We start from the raw sequence: 6000 nt of genomic DNA on the forward strand, positions 1-6000 counted from the left end.
CCAGAGTTCAGATGGTTCTCCAGGTTGATTGTTCTATAATTTAGTTGTAATTTCAATGTGTTCATGGAAAGAAGCAGGCACAGTGTTTATCTACTCAGCTATTTTGGATCTCCATCTGAGTTGGGAGTTTTTAATCAACAACGTTTCAAGGCAGTTTGCTTTTTCCAATGTCCCCTGTTGTGTTGTTGTCAGTAACTGAAGACCTGGAAACGGCTTTCCTCTGCCCAGGGCTGCCCTTCTGCTCTCTCACTGCTCCCTCTTCATGTTCTCCTCAGGTAGCATTCACCTTCTTTGCTCCTGTGATCTCTCGTCAGTGGTGGCAACGTGAGGTGTGATAGCTTGCTCTTGGGTGAGGGGATTAATTTCCTGATTGGAATCTGTAGAGACTTTTTCCATGTTGGAAAAAGAAAAAGAAGGGCTAAAACACTTCCTGAGTAACACTTGAGTATCACCTCTGGCTTCAGGATTCTGGGTTGCTAGTGTTTTAATTGCTCCTTTCTCTACATCATGTCAGTTACCAAGATTTTAGTCACTTTAATTTTTAATGATTTTTTAACAAGGAGCCCTGGATTTTCATTTTGTCCTGGGCCCCATAAGTTATGTAGCTAGCCTTGCTTAAAGTCCCTACTTGCCTCTGATTTCTAATTTGTAAAACAAAGCTAATAACAGTACCTTTTCTATTGGAATTTTGAGAGGATTAAATAACATTATGTTAACTACCAGGCACATAATATTCAACAAGAATTAATTGTTTGTTTACTATATATCAGGCACTGTTCTAGGGACTGGGAAAAATGCCTATGAAAAGTTGTTCTCATGAAGCTTACATTCCAGTAGGGGAGAGACAGTAACAAACAAGATACTATTACATGGAATAAGTACTATGTGGAAAATGAAAAAGTGGTGATGTGACAGAATGCCTAGATGACTATGTTCGCATGGGTGATCAGAGATGACTTCTCTGTGAGGTGACATTTACATGAAGCTGATGACAAGAAAAAATCAACTGTATAAAAGTCAGAGGGAAGAGCAACTGTGTAAAAGTCAGAGGAAAAGGCAGAGGGAACACCTAGTGAGGGTGCCAAAGATGGGGACTGGCTTGGGGTGTCGGAGACGCAGAATAAAGGCAGGGTGAGTGTAGCCGGGTGCAATAGAGAGTGCTTGTGGATGCGGCTAGAGAGAGGACCAGAGCCAGAATCAGGCAGGACCCAAGCCATGGCAGTGGGTTGGTGCTTGATTAAAAGCGTGATGGCAAGAGTTTAAGCTGGGAACACTAGGTCTTACTTAGTGTTTAAAAGATAACTCTGACTGCTGTTTGAAAAATGGATTTGGGGGAGAGGGGCAAAGGTGGAAGAAGAGGTCAAGTAGGATGTAACAGTAATGTAAGGAAGCGAGGAGGGCGGCTTGAACTAAGGTGATCGTGGTGGGGAGGAAAAGAAGTGGTTAGATTCATAGTACGATTCTACCTATTCAAGGCAGAATCAGTAGGAATTGCTGCTGTTGGTGGTGAGGAAACGAGAAGAAACAGAAATGGTTCTTGAACAACTGGGTGGAAAAATGCTCACAATGACCGTGTAAATACCACAGATTATTATATAAATACCAAATAATTGATACCAAATAATAATTAATTAATAATCCTAGTTAAGAATTCAGATGCCATCATGAAAAAAAACATCCTAACCAGAAAGGTACCCTGGGTATGCTGAGTGCCTAAACAATCAATGTTGGTTGATTGAATGAGTAAAAGAATGGGAGGTGGAAGGGTGCTGACAGGGAATGAAAGGGGGAAGCTGAAGACAAACTGCCAACTTTACAATTTTGCCTAAAGTAGGACCTGCTGACTGGTCTCTACAAAGAGGAAAAACAAAATCAAAAAGAAAAAAAAAGAAAGAATAAAAAAAAGTTTGCTGCATAGAAAGATTTGAACTAACAAAGGAAAAGGAAAGGGCCAGGAGGACAGGGACACACATGTTTGGACACATCCCCCGCTGGGGAAAGCTGACTGCTGAGGGCCAGGATCTGATGAGTGTGCAGGAAACCCTTTTGCCCTGTCAGTTCCTAACAACAAGTGGGTGCGTTTCTTTATCGTCTCAAAGCACAATGCAGAGGAGGAACCAGGAGGGGTGTTCGGGCCTAGGGGAAGGCATGGACATTTCTCCATCATTTCGTTCAGCCCTTTCTGTAAGATGGAAAGCATTTACAGAGAGGCAGTGCCATGAGTCCAATGTACATGCTACCTGGAGGCGTAACATTTCAACCCAAACAGGTCGTCTCTTGAGCCCTGGTATCTTATACTCACAATACTAACATTCCTAGAAAATTCAGTCCATGAGAAAGGGACTAAAAGGGTGCCTCTCCATGAAGTTTAAAGGTTTAGATTCTTTTCTAATCACGTATAATGCTACACAGGTCCATGTTAGGGTACACCATATGAAGTTGCCAGTATTAGAACATTTTTGGCCTAAAAGAGTGACTATTTCATGTGGTTCAATCTGATTTCTGCTTCTGCAGCCTGATGAAATAATTTAGGCAAAATTAACACCATGGCAATGAATCTTAGCTTAATTAAATATATCCCTTTCCTCAAAATCCTAGAATGTTCTATAGTTGTTGAGAAAGTAATATTAAGGGATTAAAACAATTTCAGATTAGTTGAGGGAGAAAATAATTTACATATAATCCTCCAGAATGCACCCAAAATTTAATTCAACTACCAAAATGTCCAAGACTTAAAGAAATTTGAAATTTATAATCCTGTAAATGTGGAGAAGCAGTGTGACTATCTTGTTGTCCAACCCTCTTATTTTATCATAGAGCTCAAGGACTTGTTCAAGGTCAGGGTCAGCAGCTTGGGGCAGAACTGGAGCCAGACCCTTGTACATATTGAACCAACTCTTCTTTCTGAACCAAATACTTACCATATATGGAAAAAGTCTGGCACTTTGTGGATGAAAATCACTTCATTTGTAAGAAATAGAAAAATATGTAACATGAGTTATAAGAATATGATTTCCCAGGTAGCAAACTAATAATCCAACAGAATAAGATGTGGAAAAACTCACTAAGACACAAGGAGATTTTAGAATGACCCATTTAGAGGAGGATGTTATAGCAGAACTGAGTGACAACATAAAGAGCAGAAAGAACTGATTTTGAAAATGGCTTAAGGAATTTAAAGAAAAAAGAAGAGTATGTTTTAATAAATGTGTTTTTTTAGGGTGATATTTTACTTGAATTATCTAACTTGCTCATTTATAGAGCTGAGAATTTTCACTTCTGTGAGTTATTCTGTCAATCTTTTACATTGAGTGCTTACTATATAACAAGCACTCCTCCAGATAGTTGAGATATAGCAGTTAACTAAAAGACACAAATTCTTGCCCTTAAATGAGTATGTATTCTAATTGACAGACAATAAACACAATAATCAAGTGAATTGTATGGTGACTTAGAAGTGATACATGCCAAGGAAAAGGAAAAAGAAGATAAGGATAAGAGGAAGTAGGCGTTACAGGGTGGGAGGAATGCATGTGGCAATTTTCAATAGAGTCGTCTGCATAAGTCTCATGGGGGGGGCGGTGGATTTGAAGAAAGGCTTGAAGGAAGTAAATTAATCAAGTGGCTCTTTGGGGGAAGATTGTTCCAGGCCTAAACAAGTCACAAAGTAGAGGCAGGCCTGGCAGGTGTGTACTTCATCATGTGCACTGGAGAGCTAGGGTGGTCCCCATTCCTAGGCTAAGTGCTTTTACATAAAATAGGAAGCCTCAATCCATCCAACTTGCCCATGGTGTACTATGGTATGGATAATAAGGCTAGTAGACCATGCAGTGGACCATTGGGAATCGGTGACCCAACACTTTCAGTTCTGCGGTTGTGAGAATCTCAACCATGTTCTTTATATTCATTTTTCAGGACGTCTATGGCCATGGCCTGGTCTAAATGTGACAACAAATAGCACCCAATGCAGCTCAGCATTGTAACGACTGAGTTAGATGAACCACAGATAATCTATTTTACTAGCTTAGGTATCTGATATCAGCACGGTGGCCTACCACAACAGGCAGAGTAAATGATTAGAGTAAGATTACCTGACATCTATTACTACTTCACACTAACTTATTGACCCTGAATGAATTGTTCAATTTCTTTATGTCTCCATTTTCACACCTACCAAATCAAGATACCTCCCTTTGCCCAGACTATTTCACAAGGTTGAAATACAGTTTAACTGAGATCATATGTGCAAAAGTATGCTGGAAGCTATAATGCACTTTGTCCCCAGAGCCCAGCATAGTATCTGGCATTCCATATGTCTTTGTGGAATGAATGAATGGATAAGTAAAATTTACAGTGTGATAGCAACCAAGAATAGAATTCATCTTGTTAGATATGACCTATGTCTACACAAAGTAGACAAAGTAAAGGTGGGTATTTGGAATACCTACCTGTATAAATCAGGCCAAATAAAATATTATTTAGACTTCCACTTAAAGACTTTTTAAACAGGTTATTTTAAAACTTTTTAAACAGAAGCAGGTGGTGAGAAGGGGTCAGGTTCTTGATATATTTCACAAGGAGGGCCAAAGACAGTTGTGGATAGTTTGGATGAGGGGTGAGTAACAAAGAGAGGAATCAAGGATGACTCCAATGTTTTTGGCCGGACTAATTCAAAGAATGAAGCTACTATCCACTGAGACACGAGGGTGTGAGGATTTTGTGGAGATGTTTAGGAATTCACTTTTGGATATAAGTTTGAGAAGGCTATCACATATCCAATGGAGATGTCACTGAATAGTTGAATAAATGAGTCTGGAGTTCCAGAGAGAGGCCTGGGCAGGACATACACACCTGAGAATCATCAGCACCATAGGTCATATTTAAAGCCTAGGGGCAAAGAATGTCACCAAGGCAGTGAGAGTAGATAGAAAGTAGACCACTAAACTCAGGTGATGCTGATTCTAAGAGGTGCAGGAGAACTGGGTTGAGGAGGAGGGAACGCTCACCTGTGTTGAATGATGATGAGGGGTGGAGTAAGGTGAGGACTGGGGTAAGGCTTTTGGACTTAGCAGAATGGAGGTTTTTGGTGAACTTGACAAGAACAATTTCAGTGGGGAGGTAGGCAAGGACACCTGAACAGAATAGGTTTAAGAAAGAATGGGAGGAGAGAAATTGGAGATGGGGTAGATCTCTTTTTCACTGAGTTCTGCAGAAAGCATGGAACAAAGAAATATGGCAGTAACGGATGAGGGTGGGCTGGAAATGAATCAAGGAAAAATTTTTAAAACATGAGGGGAATTAACAGCATTTTTATATGCTGTTAGGTATGTCCCAATAGAGAAGGAAAAAGCGATGATGATCATGATTGATTTCAATGTAGAAAAAACCGTCCCTATGTGTGTCATACTAATTAATTCACTGGGGAGATAAATTTTAACCAGGCTCCATGATAAAGGTGAAAACTAGCACACACACACACACACACACACACACACAAATATACCCCACACTGTCTATCCTAAGTAGCAATGTGATACCCACAAACCAATGACTTATGCCCCAACTCCACTCACCTCTGACTTTAACACTCCCACTCCCCACATTCCCTATTGGAGCCCCAAGCCTAGTCCTTAAGATGTAGAGTCTTCAATGCTTGGGTGGCCTATACTATTCTCTAGGACTTCTTGCCCTGTGGCACTTTGCTGGAGTGAATACCTTTGCTAGAGATAGAGGGAGATGTGGAGCTGTCACAGACTCTCAAACAAGACCAGAAAACCATTTGGAATAGATGTTTCCCAATTGTTACTCCAGGATGTGAAAATCACTAAACTATTACAGATTCTCCAGGGTTTTAGTTCTAGTTGGAATAGATGTTTCCCAATTGTTACTCCAGGATGTGAAAATCACTAAACTATTACACATTCTCCAGGGTGTTAGTTCTAGTTCTCTCATTAACAAGTGGTATAATCTTGGAGAAGCTACATATCTGTTAGGGTCCTT

This window comes from Rhinolophus hipposideros (genome assembly GCF_964194185.1).
Source record: "Rhinolophus hipposideros genome assembly, chromosome: 9".
Lineage (NCBI taxonomy): Eukaryota > Metazoa > Chordata > Mammalia > Chiroptera > Rhinolophidae > Rhinolophus > Rhinolophus hipposideros.